General features: G+C 32.4%; 1 protein-coding gene and 1 long non-coding RNA gene across 3 annotated transcripts in view; both read left to right on the top strand.

Annotated features, from left to right (window-relative positions):
• Positions 1-5531: 5531 nt before the first annotated feature.
• LOC126913075 (uncharacterized) lies at positions 5532-6741 on the top strand. Its single transcript, XR_007707658.1, has 2 exons — positions 5532-5576; positions 6344-6741. It is a non-coding gene; the product is annotated as an uncharacterized LOC126913075 (long non-coding RNA).
• Positions 6742-13678: 6937 nt separating this feature from the next.
• LOC118274255 (uncharacterized) overlaps positions 13679-15748 on the top strand; it is a 37051-nt gene continuing 34981 nt past the window's right edge. For both annotated transcript variants that reach the window (XM_035591694.2, XM_035591693.2), the window contains exon 1: positions 13679-13873. The gene's annotated coding sequence lies outside the window, so the exon portion shown is untranslated. The remainder of the gene's footprint in view (positions 13874-15748) is intronic.

Below are 15748 nucleotides of genomic sequence, written 5' to 3'. Positions count from 1 at the left end.
CGAAACGAACAATTTTCGCGTCATTCGACCCAAAAATTTCGTAATTTTATTTCGGTTGTTACTCGCTCGGACGTTGCTATCAACTGTTAAGTAGTTGTTGGAGTTTTTAGTACAAAATACACTCGTACTCGTATTCAACGCCACTCTCTTTTATGTCTTTCATGAATGAACATGTGTGTCACATTTCCTACTTTTATTTTAACATAGCAACTGTTTTTTTATGTTCAAATACTTAACGTTATTTTTAAAATTTTCTAACAATTCCATTAACGGGATCAAGAGCATATAAAGTAGGTACATAGAAATATATAAGTAAAGTAATAAGATTTTTTCAAAGGCATGACATTACGTATACACTACGCAATACATGTCAGTGATGTTTGACTACAGCGACAAATGTGGAAATGTGGAAATGCAACAGCTTAGCATATATTGCTCGATACGATAACAAAGATCTTATTGCTCAGTATCGGTATCTAACCGAATATATTACAAAATAATTTGGAAAACAGCAAGCATTCAAAGTAGAGGTGAAAATCTTCCTTCCATAAACCAGAAATTGTTACATAATTTTGAAATGTTATGGTATGATGTTGGCTGCAGTTCGGTCAATAGTCTATTATTCCCAGAATTGTGTCCAATTGGCCAGCTATCGATTGTAACTTGGCATTAGGAGCTGAACCATTATCGTTTAGGGTTAATGGGTGTATCATAGTGGTCTTTTCTTTCCCATATTAATGGACGATTTGTCTACGTTAATGTTCGTATTGGGTGAAGCCAAGAATATTTTTTGTTTTGTTTATTGCTATGACAACTGGTAATATACACAGTACTATTGTGTTATATGTATATGTAAGTTTTAGTTAAGACAATAATTGCCCTTGATGAACTGTAATGGTATAAAGCACGGTACTACATTAGTTCCTTACATTATATTGTTACTGAAAAAAAAACTACATTAACTAACTAAATCAGATCAGAAGGAGTAGACAGATAAGATATATTATAGTAATAAGTATAAGATAGATAGATAAGAGAGAGTAGTAGAAAACTTGTTGCTTGATCTCCAATAATAAATAAAAAGCAAAAGAAAAAGGAATCGGATCAAACACACACAGACTAAGCTATCATTCAACCCCATATATAAAAACTCGTCCACGAATGAACATAAAAATTAAGGCCACTAAAAATATTGTTCATACACCCGGATATATGTAATAAAAGATTCGGATGGTTGCAATAAAAATACCGCTATTTTTAGGGGAGTTGGCAAGCACAAGCAGCCTTGTCAATATCTATGGGCTCGTGTTCCACGGCAGGTGTACTATACGTTCATTCACCGCTGTTATTGTGGTACCAAATAAAATATATAAAGTTCTAAATTAAATCCCTTTTTTTGGTACCGTGGTTGAGGATTTGTTTATTTTTTTTTGCCTTTTATATGGCAATGCGAGCTGTATTTTACCAAACATAAGTAGACAGAGTATTTGAAAGACAAGTGCGTGGAGAAATGGTGTTCTAAATACTAAAAATAAATGATTTCCTTTAAACATTGGATTGAACTGTTATTGCAAGAAGAATGTATGAATGATAAATATTATATATTCGAATATAGTCAAAATAAAATGTTATAGGGTGGACTGCCGTAATCAGAGTCGTTAACTCAATACTTAGCAAGTGTTATTGAAACTTAATCGTCACCAAGTAATAGTTTAAGTAATCAGTAAATGTCTCTGATTGCGGCAGATAGACAATATCACAATATAAGAAAAGTTAAAGTTACTTGTTAGTTAAAGAAAATTGGACCGTAAGAAAAAAGTTGAGCCTTACATTATAATTTTTCAAGACCGTGCCCAAACAATCATAAATACGTTTCCAAAGAATATCATCACAAGAAAATTGTCTACAGTGTATCCTGTCGTATTTCTAAGAAATTCCAGTCTAGTACGAAGAATCTTCCTGGAACATAAATTAATTTAGAAGAAAATTTTCAACTCTCTCGTAAACGAGATAGCAAGGCGGCAATGAGATGACGCATGCAAAGTAAGTATTAGTTAAAATCAAGAGTGCTCCTAACTTTTACAAGATATTGCTCATTCTGTGCTCTAAGTTACTGTGCGTGGGTATCGTACTGAACACTGCCACGTAGTCAGAAAGTTTAAAGATCATAACATAAATTTTTATACATAACTTCAAGTAACATATTATTTTCTTTTTTAAAATTGTGCGGTAGACATTTATCATTTATTGTGGTATAAGCAGGTCACGCGCAGATGGATCACCTGATGAAAATCAATAGCCGCCGCCCATGGATACCCGAAACACCAGAGGGGTTACAAGTGACGATACGAAGTGGTGTTACGTAACATGACCGTATCTTCGTTTTACGAATGACCGTAGAATGTAACAGAAATGTTTGTTGCCTCAGTAAAATTTAATTAAAATAAGATATTAAAACTGATTTTAAACATAAAACATGCTAAGTCTTTGTAGTAAAAATAAGCACTCAGGAAGAAATTCTTAGACAAGACAGAGAATACAAGAGACAAGATAAATGAAGAAGACTAATAGAAATTCGTAGAAAACGTGCAATTGAAAGTTTTATAATAAAACTATGATAAAATATGGCCTTTTCAATGTGTTTTAAATATTTGTTTTCATAAAATATTTCCGACATGTTGTGTATAAACACTCTTTATGAATATGAAAGCCTGATGTTTGTAGTTTGTGAAAAATACTAGGTACAAATGACACAAAAAAAATACAAAACATTTTGGAATGAAAAATAATAATTTTAAATTCTTTCATTGTGCGATACAATAAGCTCAGTTTTCTATATTCCTTTGTATATTTTTTTGAAAACCACATCAAATAATTTTCGAATGTACGTATAACTCGGAATGAATTACACTGGTAATTGCCGTGGGTAGGTTTCACACCCGGACTCTCATGCACGAAAAGCGCGCGTCTTAAACCTCCGGGTTACCGAAAAATTTAAAACTTTTTAAATTTCCGTATAGGATCTTGCTTGCTAGAGTTAATATATACATCATCATCATCATCATCAGCCGAGAGACGTCCACTGCTGAACAAAGGCCTCCCCTTGGTCCTCCACGTAGAACGACAAGCCGCCACCTGCATCCACTGGCTCCCCGCCACTCTGACGATGTCGTCGGTCGTCGGTCCTAGATATAAGACGGAAAACCTTAAAGCCTTGACACATTTTTCATAATAATTTAACTCCAGGCATCAGGCATTTGAACCTCATCAAAAACTTTAATACAAAAAAAAAAACATTTTTTGTTTCTAAAATAAAATACAAACGATGGCAAACAAAGATGAAATGAGGACAGTATTGTTACCCAAGTTGAAATATGAGCTCAGTGTACAGAATAAAACTTTGAAAAATGTACAGTTGCTAACAGATTTTTCTATATAATCTGTCAATCTTGGACAAGTTATATTTGCGTAGTCCTACAGACAACAATGAAAAGATTTATAACGGATACGCAAAATCTATCTCGTAAAAAGATTAAGATTTAGGGTTTTTTTCCTTAGATCTCTTGTGTGTTAAATATTTATTTCTATAATAAATAGATCTATCTAGTTGGTATTTTGATGTATCAAAGGATTATTTTTTTAAATATTAATGTCTGAAATCTAGTTTTTCTTATGTTATAAGCTGGTAAACGAGCAGACGAATCACCGAATGGTAAGCAATCGCCGCCGCTCATGGACACCCAAAACACCAGAGACATTATAATTGCGTTGCTGGCCTTTTGTGGGTGAGGAATTCATGGGTTGTTAGAGAATCGTGAATTGGGAAGGGAGGTAATTGGGCCTCCGGTCACCTCACTAACACAACACAAGCGCTTTTTCACGTCGGTTTTCGGTGACACCGTGGTATCGCTCCGGTGGAGCCGTCTCCCACATGGCTCTCCCACGCTTAAACTATTAACTGTAACTTATTATTACTAAAACTGACGCATTTGTTCTGTAACCATAGGCATAGCCAGGGGTTAGCCTAGACATTACAGAGCGTTATTTTTCTATTTAGCATAGTACATCCCCTGTTTGGCAAAGGTCTTCTATGACTACCTTTTTTTCTGGTCACACATTTCATGGTTCGACTTTCTTGAACCCCTCCCGAAACTAAAACCTGGCTACGCCTATGTCTGTAAGGATAGGCATAAATCACTGTACACTAGTAGTACGACCCTAACGCACTAGTTTGCTTCCATCACATTCATGCACTTGGTAATACAAACAGAGTACTCCGCACCTGGCCTCTATTGAGTATCTCTCCTATGAGGTTCGAATACTAATTTATCAAGTAAATCTCCTTGAATCACACTAATATTATAAATGTGAGTTTGTTTGTTTGGATGTTTGTCCCTCAATCACGATACAACTACTGAACGGAACTGAAATTTGGTATACAGACAGGGTATGAGCTGACTTGAGTGATAGAATACTTTTAATGCCAAGGAAACGCGGTTGAACTTGCTGGTAGAAGCCAGTTTTGTTAATATATTTACATCGAGTTGGTAATGCACGTTTTTCTTCTGTACTAGCTAGCAACGTCACGCCTTTTATCCCCGGAGGGGTAGACAGAGGTGCTCATTACGACACGTAATGCCGCTATACAATGTACACCCACTTTTCACCATTTGTTTCTTCTATAATGTTTACAAAATAACATTCCCTAATACCCTTGCATCTTAAAAAGTACAAAATGTTGTAAATTCAAGTCGTTAAAAAGTAAAAACACAACAATGCTTCTAAACAAAAACTATTTAATTTGTTTATAAACAAAGTTTACCCATTTTGTCCATAAATAAGAAAGTATATAGAAAATTTTAGAAACAGCAATGCCGTTCAGTATTTGTGAAATTAGAATATTGAATTCAAACTTCAGTTAGAATTTGTATGTACGGTTTTCTATTTGTTTTTGTTTAGTTGTTACAGCTAAATAACAATTTAATTGGAGTAATAAGCAACGCTACGTCACGCCTTTTATCCCCGAAGGGGTACCCAACTAGCACTTAAGAGTTAAAATAAGCTATATAGAACCTGTATAGAGATTATAGCAGAAGTTAATAGTGTTAATGCAGTCCTGTAGTAGTGAGTTGCAGCATTCTCTAACTCACTTGTAACCTCAAAAGAGGCCCACGATTTTACAGGCAAGAGTAATATAAAGTGTATAGAATGGTGTTATACTAGCAGCAGTGTGCCTGCAATTAAGAATCGAATATAGTCAATAACATACATAAGAGTGTTATAAGGGTTATTTAAAACAGTTAGTTGACACCTTGGGTTATAAAAAGGATTTATAATACTTTCAGATAAAGCTGTCACTGCTTTATTGATACTTTGTTAACTCCAGTGTATAGTTTTTAGTGTACGACACAAAGAAGAACGTTAAATTTTAATAGGTTAAATACCTACTTATCCTCGTAAAGTTTAGATATCGAAATATTATGGTGTCCATTTTATTAAGTATACCTAAATATAAATTTTATTTAAAATTACGTCTTTTGTGTATTGTGAATTATTCCTGCCCTTGTGAATTTACGGTAAGTGTATACCATATTTCTCATCTCATTTTTCACGCGCCTGGGATTTATCAACTATTTTAAAGAAATGTGACAAATAATAATAAAAATTGCTTTAAATTTTTTAACCGAACATGATAAAGTATGTGAGATTCGTAAGTATTGAAATGTATTATGAGAGTATCATTCATTTTACCACCTTTAAAATATATATTATTTAGTATTTGGATGATAAATTTTGTATATACCTATTTGTTTGTAATGTTATGTTTACAAAAAAAATGGCGAGCCCGCTTTAATGTTAAAATACTCTATTAACTCATTTATAGCACTCGTTGCGACACAATATCTGTAGTCAAGAATATTGTGCAGGCTTTGGTAGATATACCAGTGTAACAATACTCTTAGTCAATGAGATTTATTAGAATTAACACATTATTAGTAGCTATAACGTACAAACCACATTAGGGTTCTTTGACAAATTATTGAAAATATTGAAAAAACCATTTAAATATAAAATGAATAAGTAGTTTCCAGCTTTACTATGTAGATTGTTATTTATTTAGTAGTTTAATATTTAACTAAGAAATTATGATCGAAAATGCTATGTTGCAAAACATTACTAAAGAATCACTCCAACCCTTGACAAGGTCAATTACACACTATCAATTTTTTTCTTCTAGTGTCTTCTCTTTTACATCCATTGAAATCAGCTTGAGTTTGTTTGTTGCTGATGCAATTAAGAATCTATGTGTATTATTATTCATTTGAAGATTTTTTTATTTCAGAATGCCATTTAAAATAATTCAAACGATTGAAGGGAATAAAAAGAAATTATTTACTGTTCCATCGGGATGGGAGATCGATAATATTCTAAGATACCCTAACAAGGCTCCATCGAAGTACATTAAAGATGAAAATTCAAAACCTACGCCTGAGTGGGAGATTATGAAATGTACAGTAAAACGGATAAATATTTCAAGCTACGAGGCGGGTGATAAGCAAATTTCTGAAATGATGTAATACAGCAACACGGATGAAACCGATGATGATAATCGACTACAGCCACGACGTCCACATTTCAGTTTCCTTAATATGTTGCTCAACGGAACCCTGTTGTGTACAGCTCACTCTTTCTTGAGCAAACCATGTAAAATTATTCATAATATCTTGATTATGTGACAAATCATGTGTATTTTTTATGAATTCATCAGTATTTCTACCAACAAAACCCTGTCGAATATAGCTTATAGTGTTCATAACGCCCTACAACAGTTTTTAATAAAACTGGTATGACAACATAACCCTTAAGCAAGGCTAAAAAGAGTTATTAGATACTTTAAATATTTCGTGTTACTACATTCTCCAATAACTCTACCATAGAACCAATTGCTGCACTTATAGTCAATATAGAACCTATACACGTACAAGACACTTCTTTGTGATAAATAAATAACAATAGAAGTTGATAGGTGTCAATAAACACCGTTGTAAAACTTGAAGTGCTACCGACAGAGTAAAGCTTTAATATTTTAAGAATATTAGTTTCCAATAACACTATTCGGAGTTTTAAAGTTGTTCTGCATCGTTTACTGAAGTTATAGTATCACTGTTGGTGTTTAATTTATTTCTTATCTCTTCTAATAGATTAAAATCTACTACTGAAAGCCTTCTAAGCCTGTAATACCTCTTGAAGTTACTTAATTACCTGTAACCAACGCTTAAATGTTAGTTGGGTAGGCAGAGGTGCACATAACAACACGTAAACTGACTAATAACTATTTATATTTATTGAAAAAAAAAATCTAACGAATTTTATACGCATTAAATTAATTTAGGACATATAACGCACGCATTATTTAAAAGCAAAAAGGAAATAAATTAGAAAAATAATAAATTTTGAGGGCATTATTCTCGAAAATTCCGCGATTCCTTTTTAGGATCAGCAATAGTAGCCACCGTAAACCGCCAAGCGATAACAATAGAGGTGTCCCCAGAAAAGTTAAGCTGTCTTCAAGCCGGCAAGTGAAAATGAAAAATGGGAAGCTTAGGCAAAGAATCTACGAAAGGAATGGGAATTGTTGCGTCGGCATAATGGAAGTACGAATGCTCTCTATACTTCCTTCTTTTAAAGATCTTCTAAGTAAATTATTTTTTACTAACATTTGTGGAAACAGAAGTTACTGGTTGCATTTAAAATTGAATTGTATTACCTAGTACGTAGAAACGAATTTTAATTATCAGTATTAAGAATAAACTTCCGATACTGAAGTACAACATAATATTTTCATTCATAAATTGGCTTTTATCATAAATAGATGCAAGTATTGAAAGCATGAACTAATACTCCTAGATAAATAACGAAGTTGCACACAAAAATAGACCTTATTGCTGACTAACGGTAAACTAGTTTATTGAACGACAAAATTGTGACACAACTTAATTACATAGCAAGCTCAAACTTTAGTTCCTGACCGTATCTCGATAGAATGCGTCAGTACACCGAGTTTCGGAGGTTGCGGGCTAAAGTTGTACCAACTGTAGAATATGTCAATCTGAAGACTCGTAGCGTAGTGTTTTGTTAATAGATTGTAAGCTGAAATTTTAGGTAGGTAGGTACATTGAGTTTGGTTCTATCTTTAGATGATGGCCGCTGCTCGAATTGAATTCAGTAGTTATACAGCATGATTACTCTTCGTCATAAATAGTTTTATTTAGTATAATTTTTTCATTTGTATTTGGTATTGGTAACATAGGTATTAATCCAACTTTCGTGAAAGAGGAGGTTCTGGAACACAAAATAGGTTTTTATCCCAGAATTCTTTCAGATCTACGCGGAAAAAGGTTACCATGCGTACGAAGTCGCGGTCAAAGCTAGTGTAGTATATTCCTTATCTTGAAATCATGTTAAATCACACAAAGTACCCATAGAATGTATGCATCAGTGCAGTTCTGTTGTGTCTTCCTAATAGTACTAACAAGCATTTTCAATAACCTTTCTGTCGATAGATTTGATTGCTAGATATGGTTTTAAAAATCCTATAATATAATAGTCAAACCTATCAGTGCAGTGAAAAAATAACCTTCATATGTCTAACAATAACTATCATCTTCAAAAGGGTTATTTGCGAAGCACCTACTTAATCCTTACTAAGGTTAACTAAATCCTTAACTAAGGTTATTCACAGTTCACAAGTTGACAACATCAACGTCACAAATCCCGACCTACTTCCAAGAAGTCAAGAAAAAGCACGCCCTATCCATCACTATACCCCTATTTACTCGATCCTTTGTCACTACCTTCAAATAAATTCGCGGGCCAAACATTACCTTTTTCCTTCAAGACGTATTGTTTCCCCTTGTTTTACAGTGTACGGTTACTATTTGCGTGAATTGCTACTTATGGTCAGTTTCTGCGTAACACAGACAAACGATTATTGCTTTTTTATTGTTGTTAAACTGGTATTCTTTGGGAAAAACGGTTGTGATTTACTCTGTAACTGTTACAGCGATTTGCGTATTTATATTGTAGTGTTTATGGATTGTTTATTCAATAACATGTAAAACATTATGAAGAAAAGGACAATACATGAGCTGCTTTAGTGAAAGATCAGCCTTTAACAAGTTTAAGTCGACAACAAAAAGATAAATGGTTACAATGTTAAAATGTCGCAGCATACAAATACAAATTCTACTGTCATGTCAAAATAAACTCTATATAAATATCACTTAGCAACAATTTCGAATAGGTACTTAGTTTAAATTTACAAATAATAAGGTTTTATTCCGGCAATTTAGATAACAAAAGGCTAAGAAGTTTTCAACCCCTTTCACAATATCTGATGATAAAAAGTCAAAAGGTGAAGTTTTGAAGGCAAACAGGCAAGAAAATAAATATTTTATCCTTTCATCCAGTGATGGGTCATGGAAAATTAATTTTACGCGTTAAACTTAATCAAAATGGCCGCTGCTTCAAGCAATACTGGAGCACCCTTCATGCTGTATTTGTTTAAGCCGGCGAGACGATTGTTTTAAATAGCTCCAGACTCCACGTGTTTGAATTAAAATTATATAATTTTTCTGAGTACTTCATACGCTACAACTTTTGAAATGTGCTATGTTTAATATACATTTTTTTGGTAGAAAACATTCAATATTTTGTTCAAATACTATTTTTATACGATGTAGTTTACGATTTCTGTAAATTATATAATATAAGAAGTTTTTCAAATTCTTTTGGGAGGAAAATTATTTTGAAAGTACTATGATCGAGGAAGTTGATTAGTATTTATATGTATAACAGCTAACGTAAATACATAGTTTAATTCTATCAATTTGTGACACGTATTAGAGAAATACAAAAAAATAAAGTCACAATCTCTATGATATTTTAAACAGACTTTTGTTTATAGAATACAAGCCGACATTGCCGACTGAATAGTCGACAATATGCACTTCACTATAAGAAAATAATACATACTATGTAGCTTCATATACTGTCGTTTCAATTTCATATACCGTCGACTGTCAGTCATCTCAGACGCGTGAACACGACAAAGAGTACAACCAACTAAATTGCTTTTGTGATCACTGTTGTTACTGTTACTTTAACTGCTAGAGTACAATTCCTCGTTCCTTGAATTGTAATTTTGAAACTAATTTTCTTTATTTAGGTGGTTTAAGGCTATTTCTGTGTAAGTTTTAAGCGAGATTAGACTAAGGTTCTAAAAACATAATTAATTTCTTAGGAATGACGTAAATAAAGTCTAGTGCAAAAATGGATGTTTACAAAATAAAATGTCCAATTTGCCCTCTATTGTAAAGTAACTAAACGGTTATCAAATAACTAGTATCAAAAAATGATCTGTTTTGAAATAAAAAAATCGTGATTCTCGCAAAATAACCCAACTCCAATGCACAAATAAAATTTTTGACCGTTAACGAGGCATTCTAAAATTTAATAATGTAGAATACAAAAAATACGATTTGACTGTTTTTTTTTTTGCTACAGAATACTCCAGAGATCTCGTTTGTTATATTGAAATAATACGAATAATGCGACAAGAAAAGGGTGAAAGAATTAAAAAGTGTATTCTTTTGTTCATCATTCGCTTGAATCATGAATTTTTATGCTTGAAGGCATTTTAATAAAATTTACAAAGCGATACAAAAATGCAAAAAATATCGGTCAAGGATATTTTTGTAAATATTTGAAGCGGAATAACTTTGTTACAAGATATTATTGAAATTATTTTCTGGTGACCCATTATACGAAAATAGATAGAAATTGTTAAAATATTTGACCAAATAGATACAAGTTAAAACACGGTCTCGTTTTGCGTAAAATTGTACCGATACCACTCGTAATTGGCTGTACTTTTTGTAAGAATAGATTATAATGAGAGCTCACTCGGAAAGTATGGAAAAATTAAGCAGTTTGCAACACATAATTAAATACATCTGATATAAGTATCGCTAATCTATAGTCTCTTCTGTGTCAATCCATAATGTGAATGTGAATCCATAATAATGGGTATTTCGGTACGCAATCAGAAGCCATATTGAGGGAATAGTGTTTGTAAATGTCAGCAAAGAATACATACAGCCACTTAAAGGTATACTATACTATCGATTTAAGACAGTTCTAAGAAAAGAAAATCTAGTACAAAGATGAAAACGTAATCAAAAATATCTGGAAATGCTTTGTTTGATTCCTGGATTTTATGACAGCTCTAAAATGGCTCTTTGAGATAACTTTAAAAGATATCCGTAGATTTTAACCCATTTCATAGAAAACTGCTGACGATGAAAATTCATTTTAGATAAGAATTCTCAATTTTGGTTCATACCTGTTGATATAATCTTTGTTGGTCTTAAATAAGTCGTCTTTAGATATTCTGCACTATATCACACTAATTTGAAACTTTGTTTGTTTGGATGTTTGTCCGTCAATCACGATGAAACTACGAATTTTGATGTTTGATCTTTGTTATATTGTCTGTATGAGTTGATTTGGGTGATGTGATACTTTTAATCCCATGTGAACACGGGCGAAGCCGCTGGCAAAAGCTAGTTGAAAAATTATTATAAGTATTGAGAACTAAAGATCGCTGTTAAGATATAACAACCAAAAACCAACCTACTAGACGATAGGAATGGTTATTGTTCACTAAAACACACGTAGGCTTTCCCTAATGATTTCCAGATCAACTGCTTGGAAGCAACTTGTATCTAACGAGTTTCAGTGACCTTTATAAGATCGTCAGACTTCCTAAATGTAACAAAATTCTCAAAACATAATTATGACTATTTCCAGAAAATACTTCAACTAAACTCACTTAAAACCTGATTGAACTAATTGTTACCTACATAGATATGTGCGGTGCACATACAAATATTAGTATAATATTAAGTCGTAAAAAATGAAGAAAAGTTCTATTAACATAACAGGAAAATAATAATCAACTGAGTTGACGAATGTCCCATGATAATGTGGTAGTTTATGTGGGTATTATTATTTCTAAGTATAGAAAAAGTAAGTTTATTTTAGTATAGAGTTATTTTGTATTGGGTTGTCAACCTACACAAATATTATACACAAATGTATAATTTTAACGTATGTATGTATGTAGGCGTATACGTATTATACCTTTTTTATGATAAACGATTATGTTAGTAGTCCCATGTATCGAAAATTAACTTTAGTAGATATAAAAATAACTTTTCAAGATTAGATGACGATAATATTTATAATATTAAACTTATTTTAGCTCGTCAACATTTTTCAATACATTTATTTTTTGTAGGAAAGGAATATAGACGGTTTTAGCCTCGTACTCGTATCTAAACGCAATGCAAAAAGCATTGCTACTCTATTCTTTTTAACATAGACGTAAAATGGACCAAAATTATCTAGCGCATTTTGGCCGCTGCTAAAAGGGTGAAATGAACATCAGGTTTTACACTGTACAAATGGGAAATTGGCAAAAATGGAGTATTCCCTTTTCCAAGAAATGTATTTAAAAGAAAAAGCTAATGCGAGTCTGGTCGGTAAGTTTTTTTTATATCCTCCTATATATCCATATAGGAGATCAACAAACGTACGAGTCGCCTGATGAAATAACAAGTAGGTATTCAATAGAAACCTAGCTTTTTAATATACTGGATTGGAGAGCTGAAAATATCTTAGAAATATCGAATGCATAATAATATTTTACATGAGCTATGGACCCAAAACCCAGTAAAAATTGTGCATCAAATTGATATTCCATATTTTCATGTAATGTCATTTTAAAACAATTTTATTCAAATTCCTTTTCCAAAATTACAGAGTTTATAAACATCTTCTCTAAACTTCTGACAGGCGCTTAAAAAAACGAGCAAAAAAAGAAATGGGACGCAACGTTTTAATTTCTGCAAAAAATTACGCTTGTCTATGGACTTCCTCAGTTTCCTTTGCGTATTCAAATGACGTCCCGGCCGTCTCTACAACGTCGTGTGCATTCAATCTTGCTCCACGTACACTGCTTCGTACGTACGTGATGTAAATATTATACCTATATGACTTATCCGCAATGTATCATAAGAATGGAAAGAAAATTCTTGAGGATTTTAAAGGTCAAAATAAGTTTAGCAAAAACTAACAAAAAGTAGGTAATTTTCTTATATCTATGTTTCTAATGTATTTTGTTCTTTTTTACTTCTTTTAATATAATATTTTCTCAATTTGCGGCTAAATATTAGTATTTACCGTGTTAGCACTCCCTTAATCAACATAGACCATTCGTGAACGTCGCTGCACGGATAAGTTTCGAAATATGAATCACCACAGATTAAGGAAAAAGTGTTTTAATTAAAATTAAGAATACATCATTATTGCGCTTACGTAAATATAATAAATGAAATAATTACAGTAGAAAACGCGACTACGAAAAAATATTACTCAACAGTTTAATAAAAACATAAAAGAATAAGTTCCAGAAAGCATTTCTTCAAGACTCATTATACAAACCGAAAGGATTTCACTGGTAGTCTTCTACTGTTACCAATTACAAGTTCAAGTTGTACGCAGTGTATGCCATCCGCGGTCCAATGTGACGTATACGTCAGTGCGCTCCCGTTCGCTCCTTATTCAGTACCACGCAGCCTCTTGCCGAGGTAACATCGTTCCGCGGTAGATATACACCCCTATTAGAATTCGAATTCGCCTCGTTCGACCGAACATTGTCGTGTGGAGTGCAGTGAATTAACGTGGTAGTGCTCTTCGTATGTTATAGTCGCCTGGTACCAAATTGGACTTATGTTTTTAAATGAAAAATGTAAGTAGTTTTACTTTCTTTTTCAACTGTGCATTATTAATAGATGTTTTATAATAATTTGGAAAATTAAAATTATAGTAATTTGGGAGGAGTATTAATTAATTTTAATGCTACGTCAATAAAATATGTTTATGTATTTAGTCCAATGCTAGACAGATGTTTAGTTTAAATAGTTAGGCTAAAATTTATTTTGTCGTTAACTTCGCTTGCCGTTTTAGACTTTATATCCATGAATTATTTTTAATTTCGTTACATCGTTTTCGATTTCATATTATTTATCAAATTTTTAATGACGTATTCAAAGTTATACTATAATAATTATAATCAGCATACATTATAATCAGATATAATGTTTAAACAAAATTAATCGAAGAAAATAAAAGTAATCTAAATGAAAAAGATAAAAAATATACTTTAAAACATTATGAAACCAATTTTCTTACAAGAATTTTTTATTCAACTAGATACGAGTAGATACACCGTGAAATTATCCTCCTCATACAAAACAAGAAACTATCGTAAAAAATCAGATTGCATCTGCTAGGACTGCTCATAACCATCAAAGTCATATCAAAGTGAAATAGCTTTCGTCGAATGAGAAAATCATTTTCCCCCTTTCATGGAAAAGCTTTGAGCGTAGAAAAATCCTAATGGGAGTCAGGTTTAGAGTAGATGGGTCCTAAATTGAAAAGTGTTGTCCATTTAGTCCGTAATTTTAGTAATTACTAAATGCTTTTAAGTAAGGGATGGTACGTGTCGATTAATTGGATCAGGATTTTTTGTTCTATACTTTCTGCTAAGAGAAGGAGAAAATAAATTGACTAAGTAGATTTAGGGACCTCTTTGACTGGTAACGCCTCAAATGAACATTATTTAATTTAATATAGCACTGACTTTTTAGGTTATATACTACTACGGCCTTATGGAGTGTTCTAGTCCATCAATTTATTTTTTACGTAACCTACCAATAATAATAATATGAAATTCTCTGTCCCTTTCAATATTTCTTCGCTTCAACTATTTCTTCTTAAGTGCGCCATAAGCGTTCCATTTAGGAAATGTGGACCTTAGCTTATAAATAATGTACGATAGCATGAGCTTGAGAAAATATATTTTAGATCTTGATTTTCAGTCTTAAAAATATACGACAGAGAATTTTCTTTCCTATTCTCGCCATCGTCTTTTACACATTTTAGTGCCTCATTTACATAAACCACTGTCGTGCTATTTTACTGAGGAGCACTGAGAATACGTGTTGCCCCTACTAAGTTATTCATGTGTGACCTTGAAATGACATTACCTCGTGTGGCTACCCTGATTGAAATAAATTGAAACAAAATAAATGTGTTCAATAAATCAATCAAACAGTGTTTAAAATGGCCTTTGCGTGTAATCAAATGTGTGTTGAACGTACGTTGATTACAGTCTAGGAGTATTAGAGGTCTTATTCCAATTCGGTCAGGTCAATATTTTTACTATTGAATTAAAATATTATGAAGGCACATTAATCATTTTTCATCAAATTGCATTAGAATACGGTTGGTTTCTTTTAATGTAAACAAGGGTTGAAATGACCTTGACTTTATCGAACCATGTTTTGTTGGTTCATCAAAAATTACGGAAAATTACTAGTAAAAGCTGTAATTAAAGTTCTAGTCACCAGAAATCAAAAATAATGGTCGCGGCTGTGGTAAGATTACTAGCATTTATAGTTCAACCATTTTTATAAGTATAGGGGAATATGGTCATTACTTTTTTATGTTGACTCCTTTTATACTTCAGAAAAAATATTATATTGTATTTCTAAGAATTGTTTATTTATTAAAATCTTTGCTCAGCACAAATATACTTAAAAACGTATAAGTCTTTCTTTTG

Source organism: Spodoptera frugiperda, chromosome 3, assembly GCF_023101765.2.
Source record: "Spodoptera frugiperda isolate SF20-4 chromosome 3, AGI-APGP_CSIRO_Sfru_2.0, whole genome shotgun sequence".
Classification (NCBI taxonomy): domain Eukaryota; kingdom Metazoa; phylum Arthropoda; class Insecta; order Lepidoptera; family Noctuidae; genus Spodoptera; species Spodoptera frugiperda.
This window is presented reverse-complemented; position numbering and strand designations above follow the sequence as displayed.